Genomic DNA, 17,902 nt, shown 5'->3' with positions numbered 1-17,902 from the left:
TGGAGTATTTGCCTTCCCTATAAAATGAATGCTAACTTTATTGCTTCAGGAATGCAGCATTTTTTCTTCAAAATTCCAAAACAAAATCATATTTCTGGTTGATCATTAAAAATAACACTGTATTGATAATGGAATATGTAACATTAACATTTTCCATGCCATTGCCTTAATTTCTTGCACAAAATTATTTTAATGTAGGTAGCTGGCAGCACTAAAATTTAGAAATTGTCTTTTATAAAGATCTATATACCATTGGTCTGTTGAAATGTTGACAAAACTGCTTTGGGGAAAACTTCATATGATCATTTTCAAAAGCAGTAATTCTTTTTCGATCATTGTAGTCCATATTTCTCATTTCTAAGACAAACTAATTATTTTTACATAAACATCTTTCTCATTGCTATACCTTTTGACATTGGTAATGTTATTATGATGCATGTAATTAGGATTATAATTCTGTCAATGTTTAAGGACCTTATCACTGCTCACCTAGACAAACTGTTCAATTTTGTGTGTGTTAACTTTGCACATTAGCAACTCAACTGCATAAAAGCTCTTACTTAAAAGTAACAATGTCAGATTATCTATGTTTGATTAATTGTTTGTGCAATAACTTACATGAAAAGCCTCATTCAGTGGAGTAAAACAGATTCTGACTGCAGCATTGAAACTGAGGGTCCTCTATCTACGTACCGTACACGTTGTGCTGTAAAACTTTCAGCTCGGATGCAATGCTTTAGGTCAAACCAAAGGCAGCAGTAGGCTGAAGCAAAGACTGTTCATGCTGCTGCACGCTGAATAGAGACCGATGACCGCTGAGAGAATCATAAACCTCTCAGTTTGATGATCAACTGAGCAGTAAATTAATTAATCATCATTTTATGCCTCATCAAGCACTTCACTGAGGCTCGCAATGGGAGCCATACAAATTATCCAATGAAAAACTGATTGTTTTGTTTAGCTAGGTGAGTGTTCCATAAACAGGGGAGTCTTTGACAAGCTAATAAATATGTCATCTGTCTGTGTCAGTTGCTGTAAAGTCCCTCCACCTGTAAAATAGTAGGGATTTACCCAGCATGATGAGAGGTAACCTGCACTAAAGGATCAAAAACAAAGCAATGTTTTTTATATAACCCCATTACCATAGTAATGTGTTTTCTGTAGAGATTAGTTTGTCCCTGAAGGGACTGCAATAATTTATAGGTAAAAGAATCCAAACTATAACATTCTCAAATTATTTAGTAGTTACGAAGTATTGTACTGAAACTGCTTTTCATATGCCAAAATAATTTAGATTTGAGTGATTTATATATTTTTTCTTGCAATCTTGTCTTTATTTTTATGTGTGTTTTAAGATGAAAGAAACAGCACAAAGGAATGAAATACATTTCCTCACTTCCATGCTCAATGTCAGCATGAATGGCTTCCAGGTCAAGTATGGCATGTACCAGATGTGGAGTAAAGCCTTTCTATTCTGCCTCAGCATTCTTAATCCAAATTTAGAACAAACACATTAGCCTTCCTTGGGGATTGCCTATTGAATGCAATTTGCACCTTGTACTGTGGGCACACACTACTTAAGAAATTAGATTACCAACACTCATTACACATTGGATTCACAAATTCAACAGAGAGGAGATATTTTCAATCCATTTTCCAGAGCTGGATTCCAACCAAGTTCTCAGAAATGTTGTCTTTGAGCTACCTGACCCTCCTTCAAATCACCTTTATGATCTACCACATTATTTTACTAGTGGCAATAATTTTAAATGGGTTAATTTCTTCACCAACTCAGTAGAATATTAATAATCAAATTTTGAAACTGTCAGCCTGAAGATCCAACTATGAACAGAAATTGCCTCCAATTAGAATTGGGAAGATTATGCTTTTGATCTTCAGTACAGACTGTTTTCTATTTTCACCAGATTCTTGACAATAAGGTCCATTCATCGGTAAAACAGAAACAAAGCAAGAACAGTGGAAGGAACGCACCACCTCCCAAAATATTGTGGGTAACTCTTGCCCTTTCTGTGATAAAGTCTGTGAATCCCTCTTGAATCTATATTATAAATTCACAAACATGTAAAAAAAAATCACACCTCATAGTATTAATAAGTTGACCTCAATGCCCTTTTGCTGGATTGCCTGAATCCACCCCTCTGAAAAGGTGCTAATGAACTCCTGCAATGATGTCATTTTTACTTTTAGACTTGAGTATTTCAAAGGCTGCCTATCCTATCTTATACCGATGAAAACTTGACATTATATAAAACTATCTTTCTATGGCCTAACTCACGTTAAGTATCTTTCATTTGTCATTTCCAAACTCAGTAATCTACAGTAAAGAAAAAAATAATTGTAAAACTTTCATCTCCATTTTCAAAAATGGCTTTTCTCTTCTGTACCTTGGTAATATCAACTACTTTTTAGTGGAGACGGCCAACAATGATGAAGTTCATCTGTACCTCTGGCCTGTGGCGATCTGAGAAAAAAATGAGTGGATCAAGTTTACAAAATTAATCTGATGGCCTGTAATGTTCCCTGACATTTTGTATGATTCTGGGGCAATCTAGTTCCTGCAGCAGATACCTCAAAACACTGGAGAAAGCACAAACCCAATCCTCACAAAATTCCACAAATTTGGCAGAGTAGATAATCCATTTGCAGCATTCTCTCCTAAGACAACATCTCTAGCACCTGAGGCTCTAATTGCAAAGAGCTAGCTCCATTGAGTAGAAAAGGCTGTCCACATGCCCAACATACAAATATTCTGTTCCAAGCTGAGTCACACAGTTACCAAGTGGACAGAGAAAAGAATTCAAGAGTGTTCTCATAGCCTTCTTAAGCAAGTGTAAAATCCTTTGCAAATCATGGGAATCTCTGGCCCATTACTGCTTAAAATGGAGGAACAGCAATCAGGATGGGATTGAGAATCTAAGACCCATTCATTGGTAAAACACAGAAATGGGACAAGGATAATGGAAGGAATGCACCACCTCCCAAACTACCTATTGGCAGCTCTTGCCTTTTCCATGCTAAAGTCTGTGAATCCCTCTTTGGCTTATTCAATCACAGTGGAACCCACAGAATCAAAGTGGAAAAGAATCACTCTCAAACACTCAGGGAAAAAGAAGAGGTAGAATCTTCACAAGCCCCGTGGACACCCGGTGTAGGGCGCAGCTCTTACTGTAGGTGTCTCTCCATGAAGTTGGATGTATTCACTGGGACTTTCCACACTCAAATATTATTGCAACACACTAAACAATTAGCCCTATGATGCAATCTATAAAGTGGCGCAGTCTATTGTCTGCCTTTTTCTCTGTTTTTCTTCCTTCAAGTCCCATCTGTTCCGCATTTCCCATCAAATTCTTATCGTGCAGCATCACTCTTTGTTAAAATATGTTTCTGGTACTATATTGATTCAAACCAGCATTCTGTACCAAAGATATCCACAGAATGGTATATTTAAAGTAATTAATTAGGACTTTTCGTCAAGCACGAATTATTTTGTTCTGTTTTACATCATGTTACATAAAATTTCTATCATTCAAATAGATATAGATATAGTCTGAATAAAATAGATACATTTTATTTAAATAGATACCTGCAAATATCATTCAACCATCTTTGTAGGACAATGGTTATGCCACAACTTCATTAAGATCCCTTGATCTGGTTAAATTTTGAGTTTGCCACTTAATTTCTCATGATATAATAGATACCTATGAGGTAGGCACAGTATATCTACTGGGCCTAATATCTCTTCCGGTAGTCACTCTCTCCAACTAGCTGGGATTCTCCCTGAGAGCCACTGGGTCTGGCTTAGTGAGTGCACTACTGGCTGATTCCAACCATTTGGGACCAAATGGTATTTGTCATTTCTGTGAAAGACATCTGCATGCTTGTCTCTGATTTGTACAGATGGTGATTCGTGTTTAAACAATATGTTTAAACAACCTTTGTGATCCTCTGATGAAGTATCTTCATCAGGACCTTAATCAGATATTGTAGTACTTTAAAGCACTGGTGTTACATCCTACTACAATGAAATCTCTTCTTAATTTTTGGGCCTACCGTCTCCAAAGAGTATCTCCCAGCAGTTTTTTTGTACCTCAGTCACACATGACTTGATCGTTAACTACATTACTTCAGGACTGATGATTCGTTTCAGGAAGGCATCGCACATTGCTACCAGGTCAACGTAAAATGTCCCTCGTTGGCATTCACCAATATTTTGTCATAAATATATTCACCAGGTAGTCCTTCCACAGAAGTAATCTTGTTTGGTATCACATGTCTTATTTTCAGTTGGCATTCTTCATAAGTATTTCCTTCTTTTGCACATTAGTTAGTCTTTGCTTCTGCGTAGATGTTTTTCACTGATTCTGATATTCCTTTGTTCTACTGTGAATGCCTGTAAGAAAATGAATCGCAGGGTAGAATATGGTGACGTATAGCTACTTTGAAAATAAATTTACTTTGAAATTTGAGTATTATTCTGATGAAATATTTTTTCTAGAGATTGTTTTCCATTCTGCATTTCAGCTGCTGGCTATCTATTATTTCCAGCTTCAGATCACTCATTAACATTGCATGTGAATCTGCAGACCTCCAGGTTAACCTTGTCTCACTTGGTACTCAGTCCCTTGGGTTCGAACCTCAATCTCACAGATGATCCCGTACCTTGGCAGCAACTTCTACAACTCTACAAAACTGCAGTTACATATTGATAATTTTAACTTTGTGATGGAAATATCAAAGGATTCTCTTGCTCCAGATGTGTGTAAAGTACTGTAAGTGTCAGTTGTTACATTTCCACGCAGGTTACAATGTACTTGCTCTATATTGCATGCCTTCTCCGAAGTCTCATTCAGCAAGTTTATGGAATGGTACATCTCTTTTCCCTTTTATCACATGGGATACAATACGAACATTAGGTTTGACTGTACTGACTAATTTACCATAGCCAAATTGAATTATAATGTAAGTTCTTTTTACAATTTTCATTCTTTGATAAGTTGCTTGCTAGGAAGTTCAGCAGTTGGAGCAGTTTCACCTCTACTGTGAATTAACTTTGGCTATGAAGAGAATCAATGAATATGGACATAGTTCAGGGAAATGAGGCTTGGATATTAGGAAAATGGGCAAGAAAAGGCCAAATGAAATATAATGTTGGAAAATGGATGTTCATGCACTTTGGTAGAAGAAATAAATGTGCAGACTATTTTCTAAGAGGGGAGAAAATCCAAAACTCTGAGATTTGCAGGTTGAGTCAGTGGTAAGGAAAGCAAATGCAATATTAACATTAATTTCAAGAGGTTTAGAATAAAACAGTAGGGGTGTGATGCTGAGGCTTTATAAGGCACTGGTGAGCAATTTTGGGCTCCTTATCTAAGAAAAGATATGCTGGCATTGGAAAGGGTTCAGAGGAGGTTCATAAGGATGATTCCAGGAATGAAAGGGTTATCATATGGGGAATGTTTGATGGCTCTGGGCCTGTACTTACTGGAATTTAGAAGGATGAGGGGAGATCTCATTAAAACATTTCCAATGTAGAAAGGCCTAGACAGAGTAGATGTGCAAAAGGATGTTTCCCATGGTGTGGGAGTCTAGGACATGAGGGCACAGCCTCAGGATAGAGGGGCGCCCTTTCAAAACAGAGATGCGGAGAAATTTCATTAGCCACTAGGTAGTGAATTTGTGGAATTTGTTACCACAGGCAACTGCGGAGGCCAGATCATTGGGTGTATTTAAGGCAGAGCCTGATAGGTTCTTGATGGACCGTAGCATCAAAAGCTATGGGGAGGCTGGGGAATGGGGCTGAGGAGAGGAAAAAGGATCAGCCATGATTGAATGGCAGAGCAGACTCGATGGCCCAAATAGCCTAATTCTGCTCCTATGTCTTATGGTCTTATGACCTGGGTGATGGGGTCTTAACATTGGATGCCACCTTTTTGGGACATCTCTCCTTGAAGGTGTCCTGGATCAAAACATACAGTGAAATTCATCACTTGTGGTATGAAACAACACATCCTAAGGATATGCTGGGGGTAGCCTGCAAGTGTTGCCACATTTTCTGCTGGCAACGTACTATGCCCACAATGTTCAGCCGAACGCTATGAGCAACAAAGTGTCATTGTCCTGACGAAACAGCAACAGGCATCCAAGTTCCAGAGCTCCAGTTCCCCGGAGTATGTTCAGCTGCTGCTGAAACTTTAAAATTCAGAACGGCAATTATTTCCTGCCACATTCCTTCAAGCAAAGTCTGTACTTAAAGGCCTCATGCTAACTACTCAGTACTCAACCACAGGAATTCCAGCACCACTGTTTGTGATGTTGCCTTTGGACTTCGTTTGTGTTGTCTTGTTTATTTTGAGTCTAGGTCTGAGTTAATTCTAGACCTTATTCTGCGCTTGGGTCCACCACAATCCATAGCTCTCTCGTTATACAACAGCGGCAGCAGAATAATAGCAACCAAGCAACAACAGCAAAATAATACCTTTTCCCCCCTCCCACCCACCCACTCATTCACACACACGGACAGTCTTCCAACCCCAAGATAGGCCACCTTCAGTGGACTCACAGACACTGAGGCTCTGACTTCCTCAGTGGATCCGTAGGGTCACAGACCCAGGAGTTCAGGCACTGGGTCAAAGCTTACTAAATTAAGTTTTGGTGTATCATCCTTTAAGATACTGGAAAATGGTTGGCCATTCAAACTAGAAAGAAAGATACTTCAGTTAAACAAAGTATTAGGTTACGTTGTCACTGCGGCCAATTATCATAGAGTCAGACAGACTCTTTGGATTTTTTCATAGTCAACCATTGTCGCAGCAATACTGAGCTATTAGTGGTATGGAGCAATCTTTAGGTGGCACACCCTTAAAACAGCAATGGTTAGTCATCATCAATATTACATATGACATGTATTTTTTATTTTCCTCCACTCTTTCCTCCTTTGGATAGCTCCTTAAAATATTTGGCACAAGTTTCTGACTTGCAGTCAAATATGAATCAGCGTCATATTTCCTTTAATAATGCTTGTGGGAAGCACTTAAAGGTGTTTTAATACACAATAGGTGTTATGTCAGAAAAGTTACACTTGTTACTGTGGTTGTTACCTCACTTTCTCTGGAGCATTTGGATAGTAAAGATACCTATGTTAGACTATTGTTTATTGACTACAGTTCCACCTTCAATATTACTATACAAGACAAACTTGTCATCAAACTCTTGACCCTTTGGAGTCAACACTTCCTTCTGCAACTGGGCACTTCATTTCCTGGCAATCAGTAAGGATAGGCAGCAACAGCTTTCGCAATTATTGTAAACACTGGTGCTCTACAGGTTACACCCTCAGCCCCATATTCTACTCCCTGTACACTCATGACTGCATGGCCAGATCCTGCTCTATCTACTAGCTTGCAGATGGTTCTACTGTGGCTGGCCAAATATAGATTGCTTCGTAACATGGTGACATAATGGCTTGGGATGGCAACTGCACGTGACCACAGGAAACTGCAGAGCTGTGGACACAGCTCAGCACATCATGGAAGCCAGCCTCCCCTCCATGGATTTTGTCAAGACCTCCGTGTCTCAGTATAGCATCCAGCATAATCATAGACCCCATCAACCCTGGTCACTCTCTCTTCTCCCCTCTCCCATTAGGCAGATGATTTTAAAAAAAACCTGAAAGTATTTACCACTAGGCTCAAGGACAGTTTCTCTCCTGCACTTATAAGACAATTGAATAGTTCCCTTGAACAATGAGATGGAGTCTTTGCCTCACAATCTACCTTGCATGATCTGTGTCTTACTGTTTGCCTGCACTATATTTTCTCTGTAGCTGTTACATGTTATTCTGCATTCTGTTCTTGTTTTACTTTATCCTAGCTCAATGCACTGCAGCATAATTTGATTTGTATGAATGATATGCAAGACAAACTTTTCACTCCATCTTGGTACATGTGACAATAATAATGCAACACCAATTCCAAAAAGCTGGATTGTTTATGTTACCGACGTACATTTTACGTTCACGTCATGCTCTAGTTACTTAACACATTGCTGGGTAAATGCCAAACTTTTAAATCTACTAACATAACCCAGCTAAAAATGTTGCTAGTTGTGGAGTCTTATGTATCTAGCTTGGGAAATGGGATGTTCTTTAGTTTCATAACCTTTACTGCATCCAGATGTTTCTGGATGTTAGGTGGAGTGAAGCAAAGCATTGGCCTTCATGACTGTAGTGATCTCAGGAGAAAGTTGAGATGAATTAATTACTCAGCATTTCCGGTTCTGTGTTATTATAAATACCTTTGTCTTTAGCAATTGTATAGAAGTCCTATTATAACTGAAGATGGGATGACCTTTGAAGCTGTGCCTCCCATTAGCTGTTAAATAGTTCATCACTGTTAATGACTAAATGTTGTACTAGAGCTTTGCCTTTAAATATTATTTGCAGGGCCACTGTTTTCTCTCTATTCTATGCTGCTTTACTCTTTCGCTACCTATAGTGCTATGTTCAGCCTCCACCAGGCTGGCACCTAATTTTTTGGAAATGCCTGATTCAGTTCTCAGCATGCCCTTTCTCACTCCTCATTGCAAGCAACCTTGCAGTCACTAAAACTCCTGTTGACCGTTGCTCTCTGCTTTCTCCCAATGAGTCCATTTTGGATCTAACATGCCACTTTGCTATGAATCCTATGAACTTCTCTTATTTGAATAATTTGCCATTTGGACTTTGTCAAAGTCTTGCTTAAATCCATGTAGAGTATATCAAATGTAGGACCGTCCAATCTTTCTTCCTACCTTCTAGTTTGCCAGACACACCCCTTCCTTAACAATCCATACTGGCTGTCTTAAATAATCTATGCCTTTCTAAATAATGATTTTTAAACTCCCTTAGTAGCAGTTCCATTGAATTGGCCAATGTCAGACTGACTGGTTACATTTACTTAGCCTGCCCCTGAAACTAAATTCATTCCATCTTAAAATTTTCATAGATCAGCAGCAATCTATTTTTCATTAACCAAGAATACCTTGCCATTACTTGTGCTAGAGAAACTAGAACTTCATCTTCTAAAACAGATTATAGCATTTTTGCACCACAGATGTCAGCCTGACAAGTGCTTATTTTTTAGTTCATTCTCAGATCTTGGAATATCACTTACTAGTTTTCAAGGCTTCTAGTGCCTCATTTGCACTTGCTGAGTTACAGAGAAATTGATTTTTGCCTTGGCGTTCTTCTTTCTCCTTTCATTCCTTGAAGTACTTGGGATTTATTCTATCTGCCCCTGGAATTTTATGAATACTTAAGTCCCCAGCTTCTTTTTTGTTGTTGTGTTCATCAAAGTGCAGAGGAAATGAACTTCCTCACAGGAAGAAGTACTCCTGCAACTCTATGTGAAGGAATGCTTCATCTACCATGTCCAAAAGATAGAATCTACTGCCAATAGTAAAGATACATGCTTATCAAAGTTCAAAATTCAAAGTAAAACTATTACCAAAGCATATATATGTGTTATCACATACTACACTGAGATTCAATTTACAGGAAAAAAATAAAATAGAATTTTTTGAAATAAAAACTATACATAAGCAGACAAATACTTACAAACAAGCAATGACAGGACAGTCATTGCTGGTCTGACCAGCCATTGTCAATCAATGACTGACCAGTCGGCACCTGTATTACATCTTTCCACCTGCCAAAACAGTTATCTTGTGCCCATTTAAATGCTGAACTTAGAAGTATTTTGTCCGGTGAAAATATGCCCGTATGAAATGGTATTTTTTCTAGAAATCCTTAAAACCATTACAGTAAATAACTTTTCACTCCTCATTTGAATGTGATTTCAAACCAGGTCAAGTGATAAATCAGAATTCCTTATTGTTAAGAATAATTCTGTAATTTGTTTTGTTTTTCCAGGGATACAGGTGTGTTTCTGCCATTCCTATTCCCAGCTTGCAACTTGTTAAAAGCAGTAGGTAAAATTAATACCTTTTATACAATTAGGTAACTTTTTTCTTGAAGTACACTTAAAAAGTAAGCTGGCAAAGTGGTACACTGCATTAACTTCACAAGGCAGCTTGTTGCTTATTTTTACAAGAGAGTCTGCCTTATTTTAGAAATCTTAAGAAACACACAAAAAATGCTGAGTTCCTCCACCATTTTGTGTGTATTGTATTCATTATACATTTTGGACATTATTAGTAAAGAAAACATTTAATATCTGTACTGGAGTCATAGAGTCTGAATCAGATTTGTTGTCCCTATCTTAGATGACATGAAATATATTGTTTTTTAGTGGCAGAATAGTGTGAAGTCATACAGTTACTATAAATGAATAAATAGATAGATGATAAATACAAAAAAAGAGGAATAATGAGGTAGAGTTCATGGGTTCATGAACTGTGCAGCAATCTGTTGGTGGAGGGGAAGAAGCTCTTTCTAAATCATTCACTGTGTCAGCTCAGGTTCCTGTACCTCTTCCCTGATGGTGTCAACGAGGAGAAGGCATATCCTGGATAGTCAGAGTCCTGAGTAATATATGTCAAATTCTTGTGGCATTGTCTCTTAAAGATGCCCCTGATGGTGGGGACGATTTTGCCCTTGATGGATCTGGCGGAGTCTACAACCTTCTGTACCCTCTTGTGACCCTGAAGAGGTACAGTATGTAAACAGGCTCTTGGACCTACAGGATCCACACTGATCGCCAGCTACCTGTTTGACACTATTCCTACACTAGTCTACATTTAGCCTTTTTAAAAAAAATTTATCCCATTTCAGTTCTAACAAAGAGATTTTGATCTGAACTGAAAACTCCGTTTCTCTTTCCACTGATCCTTCTGAGCTCAGCTTTCAGTGTTTATCTCACTTTACCAACATTTACAGATTCCTTTATTTTGATTTCTGAGATGACACTGGCTAGTTTGCAGGTTTCAGCAGTGGTTAGGTCTAACATCAGCAGATGATATTCCACAAGTCTCAGCAACTTACTGGGTAAATGGACCAAAACTCAGAACATGATAGGATCCATAGCTCCCACCCAACTAAGTTCAGGAATAGTTATAACCCTACAGCTACCAGTCTCCTGAACAAGTGTGGATAAAAAACGATCTAGGGCTTTCCTGGTATGTGTGCTGCATAAACTCTTCATGGGCTTCTAGCTGGGTCCAGGTATCAGTTTTAACTGATGTTTTGATGACAATCTCCACCATCTTCATCGGGGAAGATGCTTAGGGGCTCTGGTCCAGTGAGTATAAATACCACTGGACTAGACATGCCTAGGCATCATCCCTGATGAAGGTTACAGAGTTTGTCATTGAAACGTTGGTTAAAATTGACATTGGGACCTAGCTGGAAACCCAAGAAGAATTTATGTGGGAGTGTGAATAACTTCACTTAGGTACCTCAAAACCGAACTCACTCCCTATGTTCTCACTTTCAAGGACTTTACAACTTATGCTCCCAGTATTATTTATGTAGTTTTTTTATATTTTTGCATGATTTTTCCTCTTTTGTACGTTTGTAGATAAATTCAATTGTATTGCTTTACTTTCCTGTAAATGTACACAAGGAAATAAATCTCAAGTTAGTATACGGTGACATATTACAGTATACGTACTTTGAAAATAAATCTACTTTGAACTTTAGATATACAAGTAAAGAGATATGGTCTCAATTAAAGAGTTCTGACATCTATGTTGTGTAATACTTGGGACAGATGAGAATGAGACCTGGGGAGGTTATAAGAAACAGCAGACAATTCTGATATCTGAATAATTTTTTAATTGTTATGATTATGGTGGTTGTATATAACCATTTGAGGTGGCATGTTGTCATGTAAAAGTTATTATCCCTATCACCAAAGCAAAAGCCTTGTGATAGACAAATATTGCCTAAATCTTGGAGTTGTCGCCAGTACAATCTTCTATGTGGTGGTGTGCTAGGGAAAAGGCATCAACATGGGTGATGCCAACAGGCTCAATAAAATAACTAGAGAGGCTGGCACTACTGTAGGAGTCAAAGTGGACACACTGGAGGCTATGGTAGAACAAAGGACCCTATGGAAAATCCTGGCAATTCTAGACAATGTACCTTTCCCTCTGCGTGCCACCTTGGCTGAACAGAGGAGCACTTTCAGCAATAAACTAAGACAACTGAGCTGCTCTAAAGAGTGTTATATGAGGTTATTCTTATCCTCGGCCACTAGGCTCTAGAATGAGCCAACCCATAGCTGGTGAAGTAGTGACCCCCCCCCCCCCCCTCCCGTTAGTCTGTTATTAACCTCTGTTTACCAGAGCACTGTTTAAGCTCCAGTTACCACACACTGCTGTTGCAGACACCCTGTGCAATTATACCATTACTTCTTATCTGGACGGTGTGAATGTGCACCCATTACTGTACAATATTACAGTAATTCTTGTACTACCAACTTAACAGTGTGAACTTGGAAATCTTGGAAATCTAGTAATCTTTGACTTGTGAATCTTTTACATCATATTTTTAAGATAACTTTTTTTCTTACTTCTCTTCTAATATTTGCATAACTGTGCACTCATAAATGCTACTGTGACACCATAATTTTCTTTAGGATCTATAAAGTACTTATCCATCAAAATAGCTGAAGTTAGTTCTTACCTACTTTTGTTGGGCATGTGGCCAAGTGGGTAAGGCGTTTGTCTAGTGATCTGTAGGTCGCTAGTTTGAGCCTCAGCTGTGGCAGCGTGTTTGTGTCCTTGAGCAAGGCACTTAACCACGCATTGCTCTAGTGTCTGTGCAAGGAGTGGCGCCCCACACAGACTTCCAATCTGCACCTTGTAAGGCGTGAAAATGCCCAACACAGGCCTCTCATGGTCTGAGTCGACGTTCCCTCCCTCCCACCCTCCCTCAGCCTACTTGTTAAGTATATAGGACCATAAAACCATAAGATATTGGAGCAGAAGTAGGCCCTCAGCCCCATTGAGTTTGCTCTGCCATTTTGTCATGGCTGATCCAATTTTCCTCTCAGCCCCAACTTCCTGCCTTCTCCCCGTATCCCTTCATTCGCTGACCCATCAAGGATCTATCAACCTCTGCATTAAATATACATAAGGACTTGGCCTCCACAGCTGCCTGTGGCAATGAATTTGACAGATTCACCACTTGCAGGGTGGTAAATGCAGGGTGATGCAACCATTATTTTACTATATCATACTTGGCAAGGATAAATCAACTAGAGGGGGAGGGGTGAAGACATATCAGTGCATTGTAGGCTGAAAGATAGTGCAAAGTTGGGAACAGGCAATGCCTCGAGACAATTTAAGTATAATGATGAGGACTGTAAATGGATGTTAGCAAGCATGAGTGTAAGGGGTAAATAAATAGTTGTGAGTTAGGGTGAAGAAAGCAGAGGTTTATTGAAAATAGTATGAAGAGTGCAGGCCAGGATTGCATTGGTTTAGTAGCTGATCACTGGATGAGTGGAGTATGGAAATCTGAGTGTATTTTCTCCTCCTCCTTTGCACACGGATTACCAGCCAGCTGAGCTATGAATAAAGTCAATTACTAAAAAGGGGGGTGACACAGTACCATAGAGGTTAGCCCAACTCTGCAGCATGAGCAGTAGATAGAGATTCAATTCCCACTCCTCTCTGTAAAGAGTTTGTATGTTCTCCCCTTGACTGAATGGTTTTCATCTGGGTGCTCCAGTTTCCTCCCACATTCCAAAGACATACGGTTAGAGTTAGTGAGTTGTGGGCATGCGATGTTGGCGTTGGAAGCATGGAGACACTGGCGGGCTGCCCAGCACGATCCTTGCTGATTTGATTTGATGCAAATAATGGAATTCACTGTATGTTTCCATTATACGTGACAAATAAAGCTAATCTTTGATCTTAGATAAAGCTAATCTGAAATTTACCTCAAAACAGTTCTTGGAATGGAATAGAGAATTTTCTCAGCCTCTAAATATCTCAGTTGAACTTGGTGCTGTTTGAACCAATGGAATGTATTATGGCTGATCAATAAATAGCACCTAACTTAAACCGCAGTATGAAAATGATTGTAGTATAGTTTCACACAAGGCATTGTTGCTTTGCTATGTGACATCAGACTGAATCTTTCAAACTGTATGGCAAATTGAACAAAGAGCTGCTGTTAGTTTATTTGTATGTAACATAATGAGACTTATTTTATATTGTTTTATAAACTCTTAATGGCACTCTGTAAAATCCACAGCTTTAAATTTGGAGACACAGTTACTGATGTTTACAGAGTAGCTTCAAGGAATAAAATCAGCAATGATTTACCACACATGTTAAACTTCTGCTTTTAGTACTGTAACATAGAGCTATGCAATTGAAAATAACCACAGGCTGCTCTACAACATGCAAATATTTTTTTTAAACTGCATCTGAAATAAAAACAGGAATGTTTGGAAATACTCATCAGTATCATGAAATTTGTTGTTTCGTGGCAACAGTGCTGTGAGAAGAGAAAAATTACTACAAGTTACCGAAATAAATAAATAGTAGAAAAGACGAATAATAAGGTAGTGTTCGTGGAACATTCAGAAATCTGATGCTGTAGGAGTAGAAGTTGTTCTCAAGTGTGTGTTTTTGGGCTGCTGTATCTTCTCTCAGATGGTAGTTATGGAAAGAGAGCAAATTCTGAATAGTGAGGGTCTTTACTGATGGTTGTTGCCTCTTAAAGATGTCCTCGATGGTGGGGAGTGTTGCGCTTTCCATTGAGTACATTGAGTATGCAGCCTTTTGTGATCCTGTGCTTTGGAGGCTCCACACCAGTCAGAAATGCAACCAGTCAGAATATTTCTGTCGATTTTACAAGCTGGATTGATATAATATCTAATTGAGAACATACAAGTTTCTTACAGACAGCAGCAGGAATTAAACCCCGATCAGTGATGCTGGCATTGAAAAGTGATAGCGCTAACCACTATGCTACTATACCACCCATTTACACCATTTGCAGCGAGTGTTATTCATACGTTATCCCCATTTTATCCCCATTAGGTTTTCAGTTTTTATTCAGGTGAAACAGTGAGAAAATGATCCCATCACACACTTCTACTCGGTTATTGTTAAAGCTGCTTGATACTGGACATTTTCGTCATAACACCTGAAGGCTATGCTGCCTGCCGCTTTGACAAAGTACAAATTTGCATTTGTGCACCTGAAATTACATACATGTAATCAGGGCAATGGTATAAATATCCTACAATGGAAAACTGACAATAATATTGCATGCTTAACATTAGAATTGTGGATGATCTGCGATTTTATGCAGCAAAATATCATTCCCAAAAGGTGCTCAAGATTCAAAGTACCTTCAGATTCACAAGTTCTGATCATAGTTAGATTGCAGCTGTTGCGATAATGTTCCATACTTCCCATTTATATTTATTCAATAAATATGCGTGTTAGGGTAACTGAAGACAAATGATGTGATATGTGGCTGCAGCTGATCTATCTGCCCATCTTCTCCTCTTTATAAAATCCTTTTAACATATAAATGTCTCATTACCTTTTCTTCATTCATTCGAGAAATTACTGGAGTTAAGTTTAAACTTAGCTTTGAACAAATGAACTTTTAGTGATCTAAGCTTCAGTGCTCCACTGTCTACTTTTCCAAATGTACAGCCAAATTGTTTCTGACCAGGTTCGGACTGAAACATTAGCAATAACATACAAACATTTGGTCATAGAGTTATACAGTGTGGAAACAGGCCATTCAGCCCAAATGGTCAATGCCAACCAAGAATCCCTATCCAATCTAGTACCATTTGCCAGCATTTGGACCACAACTTTCCAAACCTTTTCAACCCAGCTGTCTTCGTTCTTATTGTTCTTGCCTCTACTATTTCTCCTGGCAGTACACTCCACAAAATGCTATCCTTTGTGTAAAAAAACAAGTTGACCCTCAAGTTGTTTTTAAACCTTTCCCTTCTTATTTTAAACCTATACCCTCTAGTTCTTGATTCCATAATCCTAGGAAAAAGATTGTGTCTATTCTCCCTATCTATTTCCCTCATAATTTGTACACCTGTAGAAGATCACCTCTCAGTCTCTGAGAAATAAGGTCTGAGTATGTCCGACCTCTCTCCATAACTCAGTCCTGGTTTCTTACATCAAATATTACACAAGTTAAATAGTAGATCCCATCTTTAATAATGAAATACAAAAGTAAAAACAATCGTCTAAATTAACTGGTGAAGCACTATGTACGTACATTATTTGTAATCAAGTCCTCCAGATTCTTGGGCCAATGACTTGGCAGCCCATGCCTGGTCCTATGACTGTTCCTCCAGTATATGATTCCTGGCTCCGTCAAGCCTCAAAGGATCTGGTGTCTGTTGAATCACCATTTCTCACTGTCACACAGGTGATGCAGGCTTCATCCTCATTGTGTCTCCAACTCTTAATGATGATGGTTCTCTGGCACTTTTGTGCTGAAATTACTATGCCTGCCTCTTTTGGTCATGGACAGTTGTCTCCCCTTTTCTGTACTCTTGTTCATCTGCGAACGTTTGAATGAATATGTTCATTGAAGTAATCTTCAGCATCTTCTATTATATTTATTATATATTTTTTCTTTTAATATAAATATAAATATATTTAAATATACTTAAGTATTTAAATATACATATATTTATATATGTATTTTATAAGAAGATTATACATATATATGCATGAATGTATTTCTGGTCTACTACTGTGAAATCTGTGTCATAAATCTTTTGGTCCTTTGGGTTCACCACCTTCAGAGAGTAACTCCAAATATTTACTGTGATTGCATTGGAAATCATATGATAGTTTTAACTGCTTCACCTCAAGATTAATAGCTTGCTTTGAGAGGTGATTATATGTTGCCGTAACAGTGAGGTAACAGTGTTGCTGTTAGCCTTTGCAACAACACCTTAATACAGCTCCTTTCTCAGAATTAGCTTTCTTTGCTACCGAGTGTATTGAGATCAACAACTTTGACAAACTTCCATAGATGTAATGTGGAGGGTATATTGACTTGTTGCATCGCAGCCTGGTATGAAAAAAACAATGCCCTCAAACAGAAAATCCTACAACAAGTAGTGGACATGGCCCTGCCAATCATAGGTAAAGCCCTCCCCATCACTGAGCACATCTGCATGAAACACTTTTGCAGAAAAGCACCATCCATCTTTAGAGACCCCCACCAGTCCAGGACGTGCTTTCTTCTCACTGCTGCTATCAGGAAGAAGGTACGCGAATCTCAAGACTCACACCACCAGGTTGAGGAACAGTTACAGGCTCCAGACCAAAAGGAACTACTTCACCTGCCCCGTCATTGAAGTATGCCCTCAACCAATGGACTCACCTTCAGGGGCTTTTCTTCTCATGTTCTCAATATTTATTGCTTACTTATTTATTAGTATAATTTCTTCTTTCTGTACTTGCACAGTTTGTTGTCTTCAGCACTCTGGGTTTGAATGCCAAAGGTGGGTAATCTTTCATTGATTCTCTTACGGTTATTATTCTATACATCTATTGAGTATTCCCGCAAGAAAATTAATCTCAGGGTTGTACACGGTGACATATATTTACTTTGACTTTGAACTACTCTAAAATTGGCCTCTTTGCCTGTCTTTCTCTTTCACTTACTCTCATCCTCACCATGACCTTTCAATGTTGTCTTCATCATGGCCTATCTGTAGAATTGATTTTCCAATCCATATTCAGCACACCTTTTTTTTTAACAAATAATGTGACCATTTCTTTCTCATGTGGATGTATATAAAGAGATTAGGTCATTCATGTTATGTAATCATGTATATTTTTACCCTTACAGGTTGATGTCGAGCTTCCCTATGTGTTACGTATTGACCGTAATGTCAGAGGGTATTCTGGATAGATGACTTACAAG

Source organism: Mobula birostris, chromosome 19 (genome assembly GCF_030028105.1).
Source record: "Mobula birostris isolate sMobBir1 chromosome 19, sMobBir1.hap1, whole genome shotgun sequence".
Classification (NCBI taxonomy): Eukaryota; Metazoa; Chordata; class Chondrichthyes; order Myliobatiformes; family Myliobatidae; genus Mobula; species Mobula birostris.
Note: the sequence above shows the minus strand (reverse complement) of the source record.